Genomic DNA, 23266 nt, shown 5'->3' on the forward strand with positions numbered 1-23266 from the left:
CTTGCAAAGTGGAAACAGGTGGCTAAGCTGTTTGATTCAGATTTGACATGCTTTGTAGTGATGAGCGGGTGAATTCTGAGTGGGGTTTCTTGGCACAGCTGTTTATATGAAAACTTATTGTTTAAATATTTGAAAATGATGTAGATTTTTAAAACCACTTTCCTGCAAACATTTCTAGCTAGTTAAATATTTGTGAAAGTTTTTTATTACTTCATTCTCTTGTAAAGTTTTGAAAACAAGAGAATTTTGGTCCTGTGAGCTTTCTACTTAAGGACAGATAGTGCTGACCTAGGAGCAAAGCCATTGCGGGCAGTGAGGGTCCAAGGATGGGCAGTTCAGAGGCAATGACAGCAGCTGCCCTGCCGTGCCCTGTGACACAACAGGAGAGGAGAGAAGAGCACTCTGGGGTTCAGTGGCTCTGTAGCTCATCTTTGAATAATAGCAGATTCGTCACAGGCTATTAGTCTGAGTGCCACACCAGCCACTTGGCACAGAGCTCATGGCAGTCCAACCATAGTTTGCGGGCTGAGTGGACTAAGGATTTGGCTTATATTGTGGAGTCCCACCACTGCCAGTTGTGGCAAGGAAGAGAGCTCACTAGGCATGGGCAGCACAGCTGGGTGTCTAGGCAATAGGAACATGCAGACCGTGGGAGCAAATGACAAATGTAGTTAATATATTTGGTCCTGTTTGCATGGCAATAAGAATTCTTTTCAATTGAAAACAGTTTGTTTCCATGGTTCCTCCTCTAAATAACTGATGTATCAAACTGCTCATAAGAAGGGCCTTACTGGGTCCATCCAGCCCAGTATCCTGTTTGCCGACAGTGACCAATGCCAGGTGCTTCACAGGGAATGAACCGAACAGGCAATCGTCAAGTGATCCATCCCCTGTCACCCAGTCCCAGCCTCTGGCAGGTGAAATCTGTGCCTTGTGGACATACTTCTGCCACTGCGACAGAAACTGGGGTTTCATCTCACCGGGCTCTAGAAACGGAATATTCCCCTAGTGAAAGGTACTGGGTGGACCAGGCTGAGGACCCTGGCTAGCTGTAGAACAGGGAAGGGGACATACCCTGGCAGCACAAGCGTCTCCTGCATGCTGCTCTCCGCAGACCCCGCTGCTCGGGATAAGAAGGGAATTCAGCTTCAGCAGCCCTTTGTAGTTTGCCCTCAGTGCTGGGTGACCAGATGTCCCGATTTCATAGGGACAGTCCCGATTTTTGGGTCTTTTTGTTATATAGGCTCCTATTACCCCCAACCCCGTCCTGATTTTTCACATTTTCTGTCTGGTCGCCCTAGTGCTGAGACCACCAGAGCGGCTGTGAAGAGAGCTCTTATGCTGAGGGTTCCTGTGCACTGGGAAATGCGTCTTGTTTCACACAGGCACTGAGCTGCCAGTGAAGGGTCAGAGCTTTGGGTCGCTGCTAACCAAGGTTGGATTTCAGGTGAGGACCTGCTGACCACAGTGCCTGTAAGAAACAACTCAGTGAATGATGACTCAGGTTCCCGTGGACAGAGCCGCTGGTGCTACAGAAATAATAAAGGCTCTGTGTCCTTGCAGCAATTCCTGGAGCCACCCAGTCTCTTTATCAGGCCCGCTTGAAACCCAGAAAAGCAGTTGTGAGCTAGGTGAGATTAAAAAAAAAAAAAGTCCGGGACCAAATTCCTCCCTGGAGTAGCTCCAGTGAAAGCAGGGTCCAATGCGGCTAAGCCAGTTTAATCCATGGAGCTTTTTTCCTAGATAATGGGTTGGAGAAAGAACCTCTTGGGTTCTCCAGTCACCCTGCTGCCTTCGGGGAGGGTAATATGCTGGTGTTTTGCCTGAATCCCCGACGTTTTTTACCTAGATTCCCAGAGTGCCGCAGATTCTTGTCCCCAGCCCAGCTTTGATTGCCTGGCATCGAACACTTGCAGTTTTGCAGACAGCCATCCTGGCTATGAACGGGGCTCAGTCAGAGTTCCAGGGAAGCCTGAGCCAGTGGAGATATTGTTGTGACACAGTAATTGTGCTTTATCCCTGTTCTGTGGTAGTGGCATGAAAGCCGAAATGACCTTGTCGGAACAGCTCCTCCTAATCAAATGAAAGTGAAGCTCCTACAAGTCACTGGAATGACACTTAACCTACTATTTCCTCAATATGTGGACCATCTGTTCATCCCTTTCAAAATAATCACTCGCTTCCTTGTTACCTTCGCTTCCCAGGATCAAAGTCAGTCAGCTGGCACCAGGCACAACACGGACGCTGTGTAACTTTGGATTGCAGGATATTTTGAAAAATGTAACAAGATCTAAACAATGAAAACTATAAATTGTGTGAAGTTCCAGTTCTGACTAAGAAATAACAGTGGGACCCTGGCACTGATTAATGAATTAACAACCGCCGCACCCTTTCCCTTCTGGCATTAAAGCAACCTTAGTATGGATGGGGAAGCTGTGTTCCTTTCTTGGGGCCCTGTGGGTGGGAGGGGTGGTATGTATATTTATTTGGAGTTTTATGGGCTGCAGTACCGAACACCCATTCAATAATGTGGACACCATGGAGAGTCCTTTAAAAATACACTGATAAACAAACAGACCCACTAGCTACCCGAGCAACACTAGTCGGCATCTCCATGCACTCCTCCCAGCCAGCACCGCCCACGTCAGGGCAAGGGGGAAGGATGGGCTTGCAGTGCCCCCTGCAGGCAAACAAACTGCCTGTTCCAGGCCTGGGAGGAAGCAGGTCCCAAAGGCCTGGAGTCAAAGGCTTGTCAGCCACCCCCTATCTCTGGCTGAAGGGGTGTCCGCTTGGCCGCTTTGCATTGCCTGCACCTGAGGCAGCTTCTTGTGGGCAGAGAGGTATCTCTCCGATAGGCAGGTCTCAGGCCATTGAGGGTGTTGTAGCTCAAAACCAACCCCCGAAACTGCATGCAGAAAGCAATCGGTAAATGTGGCTGCAGTCAGCCTCTCCTGAGGAGACAGAACTTCTGCCATTTTGGGTCCATTTCCTGCAGCAGGTGGTATCTGACTGATCCCCCGCGTGGGCATGGAGAGCTTGATGGAATTGGTGTGCTCCTATTAATCAGCCTGCACTATACAGCTCCTGTTCAGTCTGGCTGCCCCAGTGTTACAATCACAGCAAGATTAGAATAACAACTCAAAGCCAATCATTTTTATGGGAGCACACGTAGTATAAAAGGGTCTGACTGTCTGAGCACACACCATCAGTGGCTATTGCCCAATAAAGCTGTCAGTTAGAGAAACATCAGCAAGTTCTTGAACAATATTTTCCCAGATTTAAACAGGGAAAGAACTACTCACAAATTAGTTTTCATGGAAATAAAAAAGAATCGATTCAAGTTGAACAGAGGGATTGAGTTTGCTGCCCCCCGACACTGAGAGAAATGAAGTGTTTATCCTAGAGGGCACCGGCCGGTGCTGACACCCTTCGCAAGGATGCTCTGGTCAGTAAGGTTGTGTCTACACTGCGACCAAAAACCTGCAGCACCAAGTCCCACAGCTCAGGTCAGCTGACTCGGGTTCACAGGTGTGGGCTGCGGAGCTATAAAATTGCAGTGGAGACATTCAGGCATGGGCTGCAGCTGGGCTACAAGACCTTCCCCTTTGTGGAGTCTCAGAGCCCAAGCTCCAGCCGGAAGCCAAATGTCTATACTGAAATGTTATAGTATAGGGCCACAGCCCAAGCCCCGCGAGCCTGAGTTAGCTGCCCTGGCCAGTCATGGGTCTTTTATAAGACGTACTCTTAAGGGCTGAAGCACCAGTGTTTATTACACAAATTGCCTCTTTGCAGGTTAGCCCTTGTTCCTAGATAGGAGAAGAAGCCCCATGTTCCTTTCACTAGAGCAGAAAAGCAGTTGTGGTTTTCTTGGACACTTGGAGAGGGACTCCCAAAGAGTCCAGGTTTGCTGCACTGCCCCCAGAAACCAGGTCCCACTTCTCCTACACAAAGCCCTTAGCCTGGCCTGTTATCTCTCTGTGACTCATTGCAGCAGAGCCCAAACTGTCCTGTGGAGCAGCCAGGAGCTGGGGGCTGCCAGAGGGGAGACAAGGGGTCAGGAAGAGCCCAAGTCAGACCATCCCAGAGTGCAATGCAATCCTTGAGCTCCCCTCCATAGCAATGGCTGACACAGGTTTCTGTTTTCAGGAGGCTGTGAAGGGCTGGTTCTGGGAGGGTGTTGGTCAGGAGTGCCTGATGGGGAAAGGGGAACACTGCAGGGCCTGGCTGGCGTGATGGAGGAGAGAGCTGCTGTCTGGGATGGCATTGTAGTGCTGGGGGAGAAGAGAGGGAGCTGGGAAGCCTGGTTTAGGTTAGAGACAGGCCCTAACCAAATCTCAGCCATGGTTTTGAAAACTCCAAGGTCTGGATCTGCACTGGCTGCGAAATCCAGACCAGCATCTGTGTTTAGTTCCCAGCTACGCGTGCTTGGATGGGGTCTTATCCCCTGGCTCTGTGAGGATCAGACATATACTGGGGTGCAGAGCTGGGAGGGTCATTGTTAGACCCAGCCAATCAGATATTCAGATCCAGAGGGCTGGAAGCTGTGGGAGCTATTCCATTCTGCAAGCCCCTTCGGTGTCTGATAAACATTCTTGGCATAACAAATTTAGAATAATGAAGTGGGGGTGGAGAAGGGAGGTGGGGATAAATGCTACGCTTTGCCCCCCGCCCCAGGGCATAGGTACCTGTAAATATCAGTAGAGCCATGGGGGCAACCCCCACCCAATAGAAAAAGTCCCTTCATCTCAGATGCACTCATATATCCTAAGCATTAATCCATCTTTAGAGCAATTCCCCATCCTGCCCAAGGTAGTCAGCAAATGGCTGGTTCGCATGGGCCCCAGGCACTGCTACCAGGAGTGCTGCCCCTTACTGCTGAGCAAGAGAGGCTGAGGGCAGGGAGCCCACATGGGCCGGGACCTCATCCCTGACAGTCTGACCCCAACCAGGCTTGTAGCTCAGCAATCCGAGTGCCTGGCTCTGGTGGCCCAGTGTGTGCCCCTCCCTGCTCCACTCCATACCCCACAGACTTTGGAGGGCTTGGAAGGAATCTTGGACAGCAGGAACGCTCGCAAGCTTTGCGGAGGTCTGTGTCTGCTACGGTATTTATGCCAAGAGCTGTTCCATAGGCAACCATACTTGCAAGGGTTGGGGGAGGTAAGCGTGCTCGGTGCGGAGCTGAGATAATGCATGTGCTGAAACTGGCCTGGCGCAGCAATCCAGACACTCTCCCGGCCAGGGAGGGGTTAACAGAATCTTGTAGAGATGTGCCGAGGGAAGGGTCCTAGCACACCCTCCAGGCTGTGTGACTGATGTCCTGGCAGCTCCCTGAGACCTGCCCAAGGCGTCTCCGCCAGAGGAGAGCAGGCTGCTCTTTGAGTCATAAACATTGCGTTATGGAACATGATGCTATCCTTGCTTGGGAGCAGTGGTTCTCAACCTATTGACTATTGTGGGTCGCATCCAGTGCTACCTGTATGGCTCTGAGGATGTCACATGGGCCGCAGCTGTGCTGATTGGGCCGCAAGTGGCCCACGGGCAGCGGGTTGAGAACCATGGCCCTAGAGGAAGCTGCTGGTAAAAGTTGCTCGTGCTGCTGGCTGAATGTTACCCTCATTTTCCCTTTTAGTGTGCGTGCGTGCGTGCATCTGTGCGTGTGCGTGTGTGTATTTACCCAAAGTGGCATGATGCCAGCTGGACTCATTGCTTTAGCCAAACCCAGGGAAACCCCAAGCATAGGGATCATCCCACATGTGCCATGCTGTCCTGAATGCCACTGCGCTACCTGAATTGTGCACACTGGTGAACAGCAGCTTGCTGGGAGAAGGGTGAATTTCCACCCCAGACAGTTGCCAGTTCTGTGTAAACTGCATCGGCGGCCGGAGCAGCACTTTTACTATCTTTGAAAATCTGTAGAATATGTGCCAATGATTCTTGTTAGCTATTTAAAAAGCGTCTTTGTTGGTGTATTGTGGGGGGCCCACACAGCACGGAACAGGGATCACTCACTTGAATATTCTGAAACAAGCTGCCATTTGATTTACTAGCTAAAATGACAAACAGTGATTGCAAATCTCAGGCCACAGCACAGATCGATAGATTCCCAGGCCAGAGGGGACCACTGTGACTGTCTAATCTGACCTCCTGTGTAACACAGGCAGTTAAAAATGTACACCTTATTACTAGTCTAAATTTGTCTAGCTTCAGCTACCATCGGATCATGTTAGACCTTTCTCTCCAAGACTGAAGAGTCCATTATCAAATATTTGTTCCCCATGTAGATACTTAGGGACTGTAATCAAGTCACCCATTAACCTTCTCTTTGTTAAGCTGAATAGATGGAGCTCCCTGAGTCTATAACTATAAAGCAGGTTTTCTAATCCTTTAATCATTCTCCCGGTTGTTCTCTGTGCCCTCTCCAATTTATCAGCATCCTCTTGAATTATGGATGCCAGAATGGGACACAGGATTCCAGCAATGGTTGTACCAGTGCCAAACACAGAGGTATAATAACTTTTCTACTCCTACTCCAGATTCCCTTGTTTATGCACCCCAGGATTGCACAGGAAAATGGCATTGCAGGAAATACTGATTTATGGGTCAGGGAACTACCCCTCCCACTTGCTGCCCCTGGGAAAAATGAATTTATCCACATAAGAATTGGAGCTGAAAGAAGAGATCAGAGGCTGGCATGAAAAAAGGGAGGGGCCAGATTGTCCAACACAAGCTGGTTCCTAACAGATTAAGATCCTGATTCTGCACTGGGCCCACATGAGCAAACCCCTATACCCACGCAGAGCTGATTGCTTAAGTCTGCAATAAAGAGCAGGTCGCTAAATGTCCCCAGCCCCCAAAGTTAGTGACATGAATCACTGAAGAAGCCCTGAAACTTCTTGTAACCCAGCAACAAAGACACTTTTTAAACAGCCGACCAGAGTCATTGGCACATGTTCTAGAAATGGATCACTACAGATTTTTAGAGCTAGTAAAAATGAATGGATCATAATTTTCTGACAGCATCAATTTGACTTTCCTAACTCAAAGTGAAAAAAATAAACACATGTAAATAAACATAGCTGGTGGGAGCAGCAGCTGCTCCCTCACTCATACAGAGTCTAAACCTTGAATTTGAGACGCGCCCTCAGACTGTGAACTACCGCAGGCTCCTGTCAGCAGCTAACACCGCATGACCGACTGAAACAAGGAGCCAGGCTCCGTTATTCAGGAAATGGTTAAGGAGAGTTCTTGCGGGGTGTGTGAACGAGCGGTTGGGGTAGACTGGCCCCTGGCCCCTCCCCCTCTGCTCGAGGTCCTGTCCCTCCCCTTCCGACCCCTCTCCCCCACTGGAGTCCAGAGCACCCCATCTCCAGCATTTGCTTCCCCCCGCGTGCCCCCAGCCCACTGGGCAGGCCGCCTGGCTGGAGCGCCCCCAGCACCGGAGCACCAGGCGGGCAGCGTGGTCAGAGTGCCCCTACCCCGGCGCTGGGCAGACGGCGGCACAGCGTGGCCCGATCCCCAGTGGCCCCAGCCCCTGGGCTTGTGAGCACCAGCTCCAGCGTGCCTGCCCTAGCCTCTCAGCCAGAGAAGAGCACCGGGAAGGGAACTGGAAGCGGGCAGGAGGGGCCTGAGCGCAGAGTGTGGGCAGGGCCTCGCCAGGCTGTTCGGGGAGGCCTGGCCTGCTGATTGGATCCTCTCCTGGTCATCCCTTCTGCACAGCATCCACTGGGATCCTGTTATGTGCAATATGTGCTGGGTGAGGTCCATGTTGCCTATCCCTCCACCACTGTGTGCCATTCCCTCAGAGCAGTGTGCTGACTTTGGAAATGGATGCAGACAGAACGCCCTGGGCTTGGAGGTGAAAGGAAAAGTTCCTATTCCTCTCGCTTAGTGACACAGTGGAATAGACCCCTGGCCTGGCACTCTGTGCTTGGGGGCCATTCTTTGTTCTCTGGGGCATGCAGCAAGGAGATGTAGAGGTGACATATTCTGCCAACAGCTAGAATTTGGAGAGGTCAAAATTCAACCTGTCAAGTGACCAAAGTCAGTCTTTGGATGAGGAGGTGGCCGGGGCGCCATGTGGCCATGAAGATACCTGAGGCTCAGGGACAGAACCACAGATAGTCATATTTTCAAAGTCCATCATATGTTGGTGCATCATCTACATTGAAATAACAGACATGGGATCAGAAACATGAGAGATGTTTTATTTTGGGGGAGCACCTCCTCCCCCTTGTTTTACTCCTGGTACCAACATGGCATGCCAGTGTAAGATCCTGGGCATGATTAGTAGGTAAAAACAGACTCTGATAAGACATTGTGGAGTTAGGCACCAAATCAGGGGCACCCTTTTCAATGCCAGCCTGGCAGCGCCCAGAGCACGGGCAATTTATCACATACATTTGTATATACCATCTTTGGGTGAATCTACCATCTTTGGGTGAATCCTGCCCCACTGAACTCAATTGAAAAATTCTGTTTGGGTTCAATGGGGCCCGGATCTCCCCCTTTGTGCTGCTGTATTAATTTAGATGAAAAATAGGGCCAAAGGCATTACTGTAACCCAGTCACTGTCCAGGATTAGACAGTGTTAAACGAGGTCTGGGGTGTGGTATCCAGAGACCTCAGGCTGCGTAGGACCCCGGCAACCATTCTCTACGAGATACAGAAAAGAAGGGAAAACAGTTATAGTGTTTGAAATGTGAAGTATTCAATCAGGCTTTCATTTTAACCCCTGTGATATTGCACTCCATATGATTTTATGAAAATATGCTAATAAGTGTGAATATAATGTAACTGGAACATGCTTCTTGCAAAAGGTCTCTTGTAAGGTATCATTACAAAGCTTATAATCTACTGAGTGTGGTCATCCTATTTGTATAAATGTATCACTCTTGTATCTGAAACTAGAAATATGAAATATAACTCTGAGGTCCTATTGTAATTATGCAAAGTGTGGGCCATTAATGGTGGTTTGGAATCTTCATGGCTCCCATCAACTAGGACAATTGACTGTAGATGGCTCTGTTTACTAGTAAGTCTTCCTGTATACCTGTGTGCTGGCAAGTAGGTAACGAAGTCTTACAGTGACATGCGATCATGTCACCTGAACTGAAATCCATCTTTAACCTTGTGCTTTTCCATTTAGAAGGAAGAGTGGGAACCAAGAGAGGGACAAAGGATTTCCCGCCTTCTGCAAAAGATATATAAGGAGGTGGAACAGAACAAAGGAGGCTGCAGTCATGAGAAATCCCATAGCTACCACCTGAGCTGGAACAAGGACTGTACCAGGGGAAAGGATTGGGCCCAGACTAGGAAGGCGTCCCGTCTGTGAAAAAAGTCTATTGAAACATCTCTGAGGGTGAGATTTACCTGTATTCAGTTTTCTTACTGTATAGGCTTAGACTTGCATGTTTTATTTTATTTTGCTTGGTAATTTACTTTGTTCTGACTGTTATTACTTGGAACCACTTAAATCCTACTTTTTGTATTTAATACAATCACTTTTTACTTATTAATTTACCCAGAGTAAGTATTAATACCAGGGGAAGGGGGGGGGAATAGCTGTGCATATCTCTCTATCAGTGTTATAGCGGGCAAACAATTTTTGCGTTTATGAGGTAAAATGGGTTTATTTGGGGTTTGGACCCCATTGGGAGTTGGGTATCTGAGTGCTGGAGACAGGAGCACTTCTTAAGCTGTTTTCAGTTAAGCCTTCAGCTTTTGGGGGACGTGGTTCAGACCTGGGTCTGCGTCTGTAGCAGGCTAGCGTGTCTGTCACAACCAGGCAGGGCTCTGAAGTCCCAAGCTGGCAGGGAAAACAGGCTCAGAGGTAGTCTAGGCACATCAGGTGGCAGTCTGAAAGGGGTTTCTGTGACCCAACCCATCACAACCCCACCCCCTGTTTCCTTTGCCTTGAGCTGGAGAGGGATTTAAAAGGCAAACCCTCCTGGACAGTCTCTTTGGTGGTATCAGAGCTGAAGAGAAGTTAGTTGAGATGGGCTGGAGCTATGGCGGCTGCTGCTGCTGTTAAAGTCCTTTCCCCCCAGGTGGTGTTGGGAATTCAGCTGGCTCTGGCAGGCGTGGCAGTTTCATCTGGGTCACTCTTGCTGGCATGGTTCTGGTCAGGACAGCTCTCAGGATCAGGACAATGACAGCTCGGGGTCCCAGGAAATGAGGGGTTGGCAGCTATGATGGTGAAGCTCGCTACACTAGCCTCTGTCTGTCTTTCCTTCCCTCCAGGGGCGCTGGAAAAGTTTTTATAGAGGGGGTGCTGAGAGCCATTGAACCAAACTGTAAACCCTGGATATAATGGAAACCATGTCAAGTCAGGGGGTGCCGCACTCCTAGTTCCAGCACCTATGCTTCCCTCTATTCTTCTCTTTGTTCTTTTGTACTTTCCCCACAGCCTCTGTTTCTTTTAAGGACCCACAGAGAGAGTGGTGGGGGAATAGCCCATCCCTCCATTATTTTGTCCATCAATTAGGCCTAATATCCGACACACCAATTTTGGTTCATTAATTTCTGGTTCTACATCTTCTGTTTTTAACAAGCATAATTTCAACAGTCCGTGGATTGTATTTGTGGTTTAGACTAATCCAGTTTCTCTCTCCGGTTCTTGCACCTGTTCTCATCCACATTTGTTGATATACTTTGCTGTGACATTTTGTGAATTTACACTCACTCTTTACAGTTAAACTCACAATGAGGGCACATTTGTAGGCCCAGTTGTCACAACAGTGCATGAAATCCCCTGTATGTGCTTTAAATCAGTGATTTGGGCACAAACATGGCTAGCTAGGCTCCTAAGTGGCCACATGCATGTGTAGGATTTTTGCAGGCATGTTGGACGCTCACTTGCCTCCATACACATGTGCAACTGCATGGCCTGATTCTGAAGAGCTGCTGCACACACAGTGTGAAGTTTTGTGTCTGTCTCCTAACCTGGGCCACTGGTTGCTGCTGCACATTCCTGGAAACAAGCAGGGTGTCTGTTTCAACCAACTGATCATCTACAGCACTGGTAAGAATTGATAAGATGTCTGTCTTGAAGTAAAGTGTGGCCTGGGAGAAGCAGCCCTCGTAGGCAGGGGGTGCTGTCAGGGAGCTGCCTGGGAAATTAATTATCACCAAGAACTCCTGTCCCCCAAATTCAGTGTCATTTTTTTTCTTAATAAAATGAAGCAAAATTACCAAAGGAATATTCTCAGGTGGCACTGGTGCTGTGGCTGCAGGGGCGAGGGAGCAGGGGCATAATCACTCTTCTAATACCTTGAAGCCCCTTGTCTCCTGGCCATAATTACTGTCTATAATAAAAGCAAGAGGGGAAAATCTGCAGACAAGCCAACAGAGCAGCTACATTATGGTTCCCGCTCCTCAGAACTTATTTGGACATATTTCAGTGTTGGCTTGGACCCATCTTTCTGGGAATTCTCCAGATAAGTTTTGCAGTTCTCCTGCTGCAGACAATGGACAAGCCCACCCTGCATCGCTCCCCACATGAACATGGGTCCTACGGTTACAGACCAGGAACAGGTAAATGCTATCTTCTGGTCTTTCAGTTCCTAAGCTTCACTAATCACAATGCCTTGCCCCACAGGAAGAGGCACTGGGCGGTGTCAGGTTCATGAACTGAAGAGCAGGCAGGGTCACTATCTGCAGTGGTTCAGCTGATTGGGACTTTGTGGATGATATGGTGGAGTTGAAGAAATGGAGGCCCTGATCCTGGGCTGCATCTGAGCTCAGGAGAACAGGGGAGCGAAGATGGTTGTAAGCAGCACTCTGTAAGCCCAGGGCTGGTTTGACAAGATATGCAGTAGGCTTTGCCCACAGAGCAAAGAGCAGAATCAAATCCTCATGGTTTGACACACTCTGCATTAAGGTAAGTTACCATCGTGCTTGATCTCAGAGGAGAAATGTTTGTGACAGTAACACTGCAGGAGGAGCTGGGAAACCAAAATGCAATTTCCTATGATGGAATTAGGCTAAAAAACCAGGGCTAACAGCCCTCTTACAAAAGAGCCAGGGGATCTTCAATGGCTGCGTATGGCCAGGAACTTGGTGTTACATCTTTGCAGAGAGACACTGACTCCAGCATTGAGCCGGCCTGGTGTCACGTGGAGGTACTGGTTCATTTCTGACCTGAAGGACAGATGTAAATTCCAGAATCGTTAAGCTCACAGCGCTTGGGGCTTCCCTGAGTGTCAGAGGCCAAGGCCAGTTAATAAAATTCACCAGGAAATACAATCAAATCAGTGCGCTGAAGGAATGTCTATAAAAAAGTGCAAGACGAATCACTTGTGCAAACCCCAGTACTAGTGTGCACTCTGTTGGCATGGTTGCAGTGAAGCATGTTAGAGCACTCTTCGGGTAGCATAGTTTCACTTGATCGGTTCAGCACAGGGCCATTCTATATTTTATGTTGCGTGTCTGTTGTTATTTCCAAGGGAACATCACCAGAAAACTGGAACGGGCTGAGCTGCTGCATTCCCCTTGTGTACAAGTCTGTGTTCATTGTGCGTGTGTGTGTGTGTGAGTCCCTTCCTCCTGCCCACATCTCCCGGAACATGCTTCTGGGAGTCCCACGACATGCTCTGTGTTTGCAGTGTGAGTGTTGTGTGCCTTAAACGCCATCACATTCTAATGAGGAGGCTATTAAATGGCAGAAAAAGTCAGGACCAAAATAGTAATGGATCCCGTCAGAAATGCTCAGCAACAGCAAAGTGGCCATGTTCCCCCACGACATGACTCTGCTCCAGAGCCCACTTCATGGTGCTCTAAAGAGGCACCAAAGGTCTTTTCCCACTTTCCCATTTAAAGGGGCTTGTCAGAAGACCAAGGGTTTGATTTCTCTGACGTCTCCAAATCCAGGAGGCCTTTGTGTTTACTTCAGAGGGCTCCAACTCTCCCCCGTCCTCCTTTTGGTTCCTAGCCTAGATGGACTTCCTACCCTGTTCTGTTCCCTCCCTCTTGTTGTATTGCTTTATCATTACTCTATTACAGCAAAATGCTGCAGAGAGGAGGTGAAAAGAAGCTTGAAAGCCAGATTCCATGAAAGTGTGAATTTATTTTTAAATCTCCTGAGTTATTTACTTTGGCTGGCTGGCTTTTTTTTGTTTTTCTTTGTAATGACAGGTGAATATGTTTATTGCGTGTTCTCCTTACAAAGGTAGAGCATGGCATGAAGGAAATTAACTGCACACTCCGAGAGAGGCAGCAGATTTTACTTTTCAAGTTAAATCTGCAACTTTGCTGAAATTTCAGAAAAAAGCAACATTCTGTAAATTAAACCCTGATCTTCGTGCTTTGGTTTAAAAGGAGGCTCAGCATCAGAAAAGGCAGCAGGAGCAGAAAACAAACCTGAGATGAAGGAAACTTGTCTTTGAAGATTCCTTCCGTTAACTGTAGACAGCGGTGAGAGCCCAGTATGGCAGCCCATCAGCTGTGTGTGTGGAGTGCAATAGATTGCAGCAGAATAACAACACATTTGGCAGGACTTGGTTTTAGTGGCAAATTGCTGGTTTGTGGCATGAGCTGCTGCTTTAAACTAACGTGTTGATTGGACTGATTGCTTTTGTCTGTGAGAGAGCACGTGCTCCACACACTAGCAGGGAAAGCGCCTCACTGGTTTTTTTTCAAGGCAGCTTTGGTTCTGAGCCCACAAGTGTCATGTTGCAAGGAACCCAAAATTGCCAGGTTTCCAACAGGATAACGTTTTCAACAGGACAACACAAGAACTTTGCTTCCTTGAAAATCAAACAAGACTCAGGAGCATTCACTGATGAACTCGCCCCTTCACTGCTCAGACTGTGGCTGCTTCCTGCATTTCTATTCCTCTTCTCTCCAGAAGACGGGAAGTGTCCTACATTAACTGTGCTGGAACAACAAGCCTCTGGAACAGCCCCAGCCTCCGTCGGGCATGCCAGGCTTCAGTGACACAACTCTGATCAGCATGCCAGGCCTCGGTGACACAGCCCTGGTGTCTGGCTGGTGAATTAGGCTTCAGTGAGGTGGCCTTGGCATCTGGCTGGTGTGCCAGGCCTCAGCAACCTAGTTCCAACAACCAACTTAGCTGAGCAGGGACATGAGATGGGCCATAATTGAAATCAAATCCAGAATCCTGCTTCTGGTGTGGCCAGAGCCTTATGCTTCAGAGGAGAGTGATCCCCTCTCCCTGCTACTGCACCTGGGCCAGCCTGTACTGATGGGTGACAAGTGGCTGAGTCTGATGTAAATTGTCCCTGCTGTCTGGGAGGAGAGAGAAGGTATCAGCCACTCAGAGAGATTGTTTTGTGTCTCTCGATTGCCATGGAAGCACCATGAAGGAACCCTCCTTGCAGTGAGCCGGGTGCGTTGCTGGGTTATGCACTGCACCTTTAACCCGCTGTTCTAATATTTATAACAAAAGGGTAAGAATTTACAGAGGTGCAGCCTGAGCAAATTACTCTGCTCTAGGTCTGGTTCTGAAGAGCAATAGTCAGTGGATACCGTATTATCTTTCAACTCCTGTGTGTATCAAAGAAACAGTTGGCTCATATTTCAAATAGTTTATGGCCCATGTTTCAAACAGTTTATGGCCCATGTCTAATGGCCGAAAATAAAATGAGTTTATGGTTTAGAAGTAGAAAAGGTTAACTTTAAATAACAATCAAAAAGTTAAAAAACAGAGTAGAAAAGTTGCTTTAGTTTTTAAGCGTTTTAAATAATTTTGCCTCCTTCCCTGAAGGGTTCCGTATAATTCAATGAGAAAATTGCGTCAAAACCTGGGGGCTGCTCTGACTGGATGGAATTGCAGTGAGAGGAGCTATAAAGCAATTCTGGAGAAACCATTTGGATGGCTGCCTGCTGGAGGTAGCACTCTGCCTGCACTGCCCTTCATCCCAGCACAACACGGAGCTGGGACAACAACCGGCCCATGGGAGGCGAAAAGATTCAATTCCTTTCAAGCCAGACTGCTGCAGTGATGGGCCTGGGATAGGAGCTGTGTGCACCAGAGCACAGAGTCGCCTGCTCTCTGTTCCTACCTCCCAGGAGGGACTGTTACTTGTCATTGGGAGAGGGGCTGTTCATAAGACAATCCCCCTGCTGAGATCTGGTCCATGCTACAGAGATGTGGTAGGCATCTCGGGATAGTACGTACATCTTCCTGTGTCCATGCAGCATCAGGAGCACACACGCACTCTCGGGCTGGCTTCATCTGCCAAACACAGTCTCTGGAACAAAGTTGCCAGTCTCAGTGGGAGGGTGGAAGGACATGGTTCCTGGGAGAGGGTTTCTGGAAGTCCCACTCCGTAGGGAACAGTATCATGGACAGTGCCCAGGCAAGCTCCTGACATGTTTGCAGCCTTCATCCTGCTGGACAAAGTTTGCTCTTTGGGCAGTGAGTTGTAAAAGCTCAGAGTAACTGCTGGCTGTGGAGCTCAGCCGGGCCTGCTGGGGAGTTTGCCAGGGGGTGCAGAGCCATTTGGCTTTCTCCACACTGATCCAAAGAGCACATTTGAGTCCCAGGCTTTGTGATGAAGGTGAGGTTTCTCCACACCTGGCCCAGCACCTGCTGGAAGGAGCATGGTTGGGGCAGTCTGGCAGCACCAGGAGATGGGATTGTTATTCAGAGCGATCATTTCAGACCTGACTGGGCCGTTTGGAGACGGAGGTGGGGCCTGACAGCTTTACTGCTCAATTGTCTCTTATAGATTTTGAATAAAAATAAATTGGCTTCTTTTAAAAGGACAGCTGCAGAAAGCCTATGTAAGCAGAAGTGAGCGGCTCCGAAGCATGGCAGACAGCTCTATATTGCAGTGCTTATTCACTGCCAGCTGACAAGGACTTCCAGGGCCAGTGCACAGAGGGGCTGGGAATGGAAAAAGCCTCTTCCTGGGCTTAAAACAGTTCTTAAAATAAATAAATGAGGAAGGTGTGAGAGCATCAGCAGCCCACTGTGGCCACGCCTGCTACATGCCTACACCCACCCCAGCCTGCACCATCACAGCCCCTCCTTGGTGCTGGGATCACGTCTAGAGGGGCAGAGGTCCAACCCAGCACTGGCTACCACAACCCAGCCAGGGAGCCAGGAGAGGGCCCTGCCCCAGCCAGGGGAGAAGACACAGTTAGGGGACCCCTCTTGTGTAAGCTGTTCCCAGCACTGCAGCACTCACCTAAGCTCATCCCCAGGCACCATCTGCCTGGCAGGGACATGGGGGTGGGAAGAGCTGGCAGTGTTGGGAGGTGGGGAATCGGTTGCCTTGTTGATGTGCTAGTACCTGTTAGTGAGCCTGACCCCTTTCCTTCCCCAGATCCTATTTTCTTGCTCCCCGAGAGCCCCCTTTGTGATATGGTTGGTTTGGGGGTGGCGTTTCTGCTGTGGCTGTGCTGCTGAATAGTTTGTTTTGGGGTACTAGGTTTACACCCATGCCGGCACTGGTAGTGTTGGTCATTTTTGCCAGGGGCAGCACCCTTGTTTCTTGGGCACTGTGAGGAGTCACCTTTGGTGGAGGCACCAGGCGTCACCAGAAAGGACACAGCCCACGCGAGGAGAGGGGAGAAGCCGCTCCAAGCAGCCGGCACCGGGGTGGAGACTGGAGGCACAGCTTGGGGGAGGTGCTATGGAGGGGAATGTGTTGGGGGCACTGTCAGAAGGTCTTTAGTCTTGTGGGATGGAACTTGGAGAGCAGGTGGTGCACTGAGCTTAGCGGGAGGTAACCCATGCGGCTTGGCTGGCCGTCCTGGCAAGGTGGCCAAGATGGTGACTCATAGGGCTGAGCACTTGGTCAAAGTGTTGGAGTTGGTGGCACAGTGGCTGCATTTTGTTGCTTTCTGAATTCATATCTCCTTCCCAGGACGCCTTTTAATGCCGGCCCCACGGGAGGCAAGCACTCTGCATATTCTAGTCTGGGAAGCAAAACCCCATGGCACTAGTGATGAGTTCTCTTTGCATCTATAAGATCTTATTTGCTCAGAATCTTTGTCTCTAGATTTTATACATTATCAGATTGTCCTTTCCTCCAGCCAGTGTCCTGTTGCATTGGCTTCCTCAGGAGCCCTTAGTCACCAGAACTGTCCAGCATTGAGGTGAGGAGCTGGGGTCTTGCCGGGGTCAGCAGTGCAGAGCCTGGCCGGGAGTGGATGGCCAGATGGGTAGCAGAAGCAAGGGGGTCAGCACAGAAGCTAAAGCATGGTGAAAGAGAGGGAGAGAGAGAGAGTTTGAAAGCAGCCTTTATTGAGGACAGGTTTGGAGCACCCCCTGCGTAACTATGTGTAAGCAGTGGGGCTCAGGAGAATTAAATGCTGCACAGCTGGGCGGTCAGGAGGCAGCTGCCTTGGCATTAAACAGACATTCAGGGCCTGGGCGGGGTTCTGGGATGTAATAAGAAGAGTGTAACGGGAGGAGGTTGTCAGCCCAGGTGCCGGTGCTCCAGCCACAGGCATGTGAGTGAGCTGTCCAGGGCCAGGCAGATACTGCTCCCAGCTCTGTGCAGAAGGGGCGTGCAGCCATGCCCTTTGGAAAGAAAGGGCAAGAACTGTCACGAAGTGTCTGCTCCAAGTGTCTCCCTCAAAATGGGAGAGCTTTGTGCTCCAGGGCCAGGAACGGCTGTTCTTAGGGGCCAGCCAAACAGCCTCGGCATACCTGGCACTCAGGCCTTTTCTTGCTGTGGGCTGACCTGGGCCTATGGCTGCAGAGTCAGGATTGCAGCTGGGGAGCTGAGTGCTTATGCAGGCCCATCACTGGTTTGTATTAGGATACAAGTCTCTTTGTTTGAATTTAGAGGCCCAAAGAGCCAACCTCCCCACAAGGTTTCTCACTGTCTCTTTTGTGCCTCCCCCTGCTTCTCCACTCCTCTGGGGCAAGTGAGCACCTGGGAGATTCTAGGAGGGCAGGTGAGATTCAGGCAGAGCTGCACTGACCCCACCCATTTGATTTCACTTCAGCCATAATCTGTGGGATAAAATACAGGCCAAACACTAACAGTTCTGCTGGGCAAGTGAAATATGCCCCCAGCCACATATGACACCCTGTAAGGAAACATGGACTTTACTGTGAGTCTCACAGCATTTGGTGTTTTTCATAAAGCCCCAGCTCCTGGTGTCAGGTGAGAATCTCATCTTTCCTTACAACTTTTTTGTTTTTCTAGAAAATTGCAGAGAAAGGTATGAAACTGTGACTCCTACAGGCTCAAAAACTAGAGGGCACAAGAATCCAATAGCATTTGTTAAAGGCTCATGGTTTTAAAGCCAATCTCATGATCATTTGGAGTTTGGCGTTGGTAATGCTGTGTGCATGCCCTGCTGAAAGGTGGGTGTGAATTCTGTCGCCAGTGGCTCTGCTCAGTTGGTCTTCAATGCTGTAACAGATGGGATGACGGAACCAGGGCGTGGCCTCATGTAGCCACCCTCTCCTTTCCTTCATAGAGGTACTGGCTGCTAGTGTCCAGATGGGGCTTTTCATGCTGGGACCTATTGTCCAAGCAGGCCACACCTTTGTGCTAATGATGATGGTAGCTGCAGTCTTACCATTGTATGCCAACAGGATGCAGCCCCAGGTGAGCAGCGTAAGCCGCCGCTGATGGCACAGGGCAGCCATCGCTCCTGGACCAGAGGATATTGTCTGTTGAGCTATTTTAACTCAGCAACCCTGCTGATGTGCATCACCCCCACTTTGATAACTGTGTGGGACTCTTTGGAGGGCTCACTCTGAGTTGAGAGCACACGAGCAGCTCCTGGAACACAGGAACAAATGGCTGGAAGGAAAATGCCTTTCATCATTCAAGATAAAGAACCTGACAAATCTTTGGAGACTTCGCTTCATTCAGGAATTAAATTACAAGAGTCAGCTGGTGTCAAATAAGTTTCATTTAATAGGTCACTCACTTAAATAAAGTTTCTGTGGAAATCAATAGCTTCTCCTGCAGCGGGCAGTGCAAGACAGTGCAACCAGCACTTTGCACAAACGGTTTCATTTCACTAAAAAGAGACCCCCCCCCCCCCAGCCAGCTCCGCTTGGTTTGTGCTGCCTTAGTGCAAGGTTCACAACTGACCAAAAGCTGGGTCATTTTTCTTTTCCTCGTCACAGTGAGCAAGTGACAAGCTGGCGGCACTTTGATAGAGAATTGCTCCAGATAAGGGCACCCAGGCAAACCGGCAGGAAAGATGTGCTGTGGGTTTGGGATTGGATAGGAATGGCATGGAAGCTGTGCGTTTTGTTAATAGCTGAAGGAAATGAGGATAAGTCATGGAGGCATTTCTCAGTGTTGAAGTCTGTAGGGCAAAGCCCCCATCATACCCCTGAGCAGCGCACAACACTCCATGCACTCAGATCCTTGTGTGTTACAAAGCCCGTCCACTGACGACTGCAAAGGGGGTAATGCCTTCTGCCAGGGCTGCAGCCACGAGTGCAAACTCCAGTACCGTAGGGAAATGCAGCATTGCTGTTAGGTATGTTTGGTTTGTCTGTTAGTATCCTATGAAGAACTGAGGGGACTATGGCAGCTTTCGGAGCTATCCCCCAGGTGCACTGTGTGCAGAAGATGAGAGCTGTTACTACTCCTACAATAGTAAAATAATTGTTTCTGAAAACTGCTGTTTCCTCCACTGTGCTTATGCAACTGCTGAGGTTGACATGCCACCTCCAGTCCCATTTGTCTTGTTGCATGGCATGACCGGTGCAACCCCAGCTGACACTCTCACGGGGCTTTACACAAATGACCTCACTTGGAGGCTCTCACATACCTACTGAAATTAGCAGCAATAGGCACAAATGCCCTTAACTTCCTCCGCAGGAAAGAGGGCTTAGCTGGAGTAGGATGCAGCAGATGTCAAGTTTTCCAAGCAAACAGTTTCTCGCTGGCTGAGTGAAAAGAGCAGTTATTTCTCTGAGCCTGCTTCCCACCTCAGGGCATCGCCTGAGACACAGGGAAAGAATTACCAAAGGAGGTCTAAAAATCAAAGGGGTTTTGGCAAGGCTGAGAAGTACATTTGATAAAGGGGAATTCCCCTTTCCCTTCCATGCTCAGTCACCTCTGCAGACCCCAGACACTCCATCTCCTGACAGAGTCTCTGCTGATATTTGCAGGTTGTTCGTGAAGATTTTTTGGCTGGCTGTTAACTATGACAAACACAGGTTCAGACAGATACACACAGGTGCAATTCCCAATGAAATAGGAGTGCATAATAAAAGTATAAGCTGTCATTTCCTTGAGCATTCAGAGATGGCTGACAAAATGATTAGAAGCCTGGAAACACTTCTGTGTGAAGAGAGATTGAAAAGATTGGGACTGTTTAGTGCAGAGAGGAGATAACTGGGAAGGGACATAACAGAAGTATATACAATAATGAATGTGCAGAGATGGTGAATGGGGCACTACATTCCCTCTCACAGCACAAGAGGAAAGGGATATTCAATGAAATTGAAAGGCAACACATTTAAAACTGATAAAGAGAAATCCCTTTTTTACTGAGTGCCAAATTAACCTGCAGAACTCACTGCCACAAGATATCCCTGGGGTTAACAGGTTGGCATGGTTACAAAGAGGATTAGACATTTATTTGTGTAGTGAGCACATTCAGAATTATATAAGATGAGAAAACTCTCCTGCTTCAGGCTGTAAGCCAGCCTCAGTGACAGGTCCCCAAACTGGAAGGACCTCCACCTTGGGCAGATTATTCCGTAATAGACAAGGAGAGGGTTTCTTGCACATGGTGCTGGCCAGCATTGGAGAGGGGATGATCTGCTATGGCAGTTCCCGTGTTCCTGAAACACCGTGTGGGCAACTGTACATGATTAGCTGGTCAGTTTGTGTCCGATCAGGGAAGGACACTAATGGCTCCTGGCTCTGCTCGCTTGACAGCGAGTGGGGGAGCCGCCTGTGAGCCTGGGGGAGCTAGGATGTAGACTTGCCGTGGTCAGGATTTTCCTGGATCTTATGGGTCTGACAGTGCAGAAAGGTAGAAATCTGGGGCCAGCTGCTGTAGTGTAACAGGCCTGATGGCAGTTCCCTGCCCTCTGCCAAGGATGCAGAATCAGGAGCTATTTAAAACTGCCCAAGCTTTTCATGGGTTCTTTCATTCAGACAGAAACTGACCATCTACCCTTGCACAACTCTCTGAGATTCCATTGTACACAAGGAGATAAAAATAATAGTTTAAACCATTTCAAATATGGCAGTAAATCCCTAACAACGCTAACCTTTTCCAAGGTATTAAACACATCCCTGGTGAATCCTCAAAGTTGCTGTTAGTAAGAAGCTTGAAATACCCTCTCTTTGAACTTCGTGTTCCTAAAGTAACTAACAAGCCGCACTGAGCATTGAGTTTATTAGCTTTCTGACTAGCGCCCAGTTGTCTCCTTGTCCTGATCTGACCCATCAAACATTAGCACTTTTTGGCATTATGAAGGCAACAGTTCATGCACAAAATCACAAACTTAAGATGGAAACCGCCCCAGCAGAGCGAGTAAAGTGCATGGTGATGTCTAGGTTGAACCACGAAACTACTGACAGCTAGGTATCAGCTAAGAATCTACTGAATAAAGGCTACTTATTACTCTTTGGAAGGATCCTAGGGCATGATGGCTGCTTGCTTGGAGTGTTTGGCGGAAAGCTGCAATGCAGTGTTTTTAGACCCAGGGTATCAATCTCACTCAGCAGAGGGGGTCCGACAACATTTTTAATTATGGTCCATTGGCCTGGCCAGGTCATGGGAGATAGAGCCATCCGCTCCACTTGATCCACAGTGGATTTTCCCAGAAACTGGGAGTTTGCACTAAGGTGAGGGTAAAGTGTGGCCCTTATGCAGTAACTAAACTTTCAGTATAGTTACTGCTCCACTCAGCATCACTTGGTGGGTCTGATACCAAGTATTTTCAGGATCGGCACTATTTCACCCAGCATACAGTCCTTACTATTAGTACACATACTCGCTGCTTTAAAAGGGCCCATTTCCCAAAACTGCAAACAGTCATGAGCAAAACTGAGTGAAAGGAGAAATGTAAACATACAAAATGTGAATGATAATCGGGAGTTGTTTAAGAGTACTCTAATTGAGGGCCCAAATAACCACAATTCCACAATAATGAAAGACGGCTACTTCCGTTAAAAAACCTTCATTAAGAGTGAAGTAAAAGCAGCAGTACAATTAGATAGATATAGATATAGATAGATAGATATACACACATGGAAACATGGGGAAGTTGATAATTAAGTACTGACTGGCAGGAAATGCAGAAAATTGACAAAGACACCTACGGGTACCATTACAGATTTGTAGCCAGTAGTGTTAAGCATAACATGAAGGAATTATTTAAATATATGAGGAACAAATGAAATCCTAGAAATTGTGTAGATCCAATGCTAGGTCCAGATCGTCAGTCATGATGCAGAAAAAGGCAGAATTATTCAATAAATGTCTGTTCCGTATTTGGAAAGAAATGGAGTGATGTACTCATATCATACAGTGATAAGGGAATACTTTCTGTTCCATCAGTAAATTACAGAGAATGTTAAACAGAAATTGTTAAAATAAAACATTTTTATTATGAGGATAAATAAATTTTCCATATGGGGAGAGATTAATAAGACTGGAACTTTTCAGACTGGAAAAAAGAAGACTAAGGGGGGATATGATAGAGGTCTATAAAATCATGACGGGTGTGGAGAAAGTAAATAAGGAAGTGTGATTTACTCCTCATAACACAAGAACTAGGGGTCACCAAATGAAATTAACAGGCAGCAGGTTTAAAACAAACAAAAGGAAGTATTTCTTCACACAATGCACAGTCAACCTGTGGAACTCTTTGCTAGAGGATGTTGTGAAGGCCAAGACTATAACAGGGTTCAAAAAAGAACTAGATAAATTCATGGAGGATAGGTCCATCAATGGCTATTAGCCAGGATGGGCAGGGATGGTGTCCCTAGCCTCTGTTTGCCAGAAGCTGGGAATGGGCGACAGGGGATGATTACCTGTTCTGGTCATTGCCTCTGAGGCATCTGGCATTGGCCACTGTTGTAAGACAGGATACTGGGCTAGATGGACCTTTGGTCTGACCTGGTAAGGCCGTTCTTATGTTCTTAGGAACCAGGCCAGCTGGGAGATATAAAGGCAGTCTGAGGACAGGCAGGATAGAGAGATGTCGGTGGGTGTGTAGGAGGGTTGAGAGACAGAGACTCTTGCAGTTCCTGGGTACAGAGCCCAGGGAGTGCAAGCCTACAGGGAGAAGGAGCCAACTGGGAAAGCCTCAGCAGGGTTAGGACTGTGAGCCCTGCACAAAGGTTTGGAAGAT

At 48.5% G+C, this 23266-nt stretch overlaps 1 long non-coding RNA gene across 5 annotated transcripts in view; it reads left to right on the forward strand.

Moving 5' to 3' along the window:
- Nucleotides 1-23266, forward strand: part of LOC144271352 (uncharacterized) — a 135002-nt gene that overhangs the window by 91297 nt on the left and 20439 nt on the right. For all 5 annotated transcript variants that reach the window (XR_013347335.1, XR_013347333.1, XR_013347332.1 and 2 more), the window contains one exon: nt 9146-9358. This is a non-coding gene — a long non-coding RNA (uncharacterized LOC144271352). The remainder of the gene's footprint in view (nt 1-9145; nt 9359-23266) is intronic.

The sequence above is a fragment of the Eretmochelys imbricata genome, chromosome 10, assembly GCF_965152235.1.
Source record: "Eretmochelys imbricata isolate rEreImb1 chromosome 10, rEreImb1.hap1, whole genome shotgun sequence".
Taxonomy (NCBI): domain Eukaryota; kingdom Metazoa; phylum Chordata; order Testudines; family Cheloniidae; genus Eretmochelys; species Eretmochelys imbricata.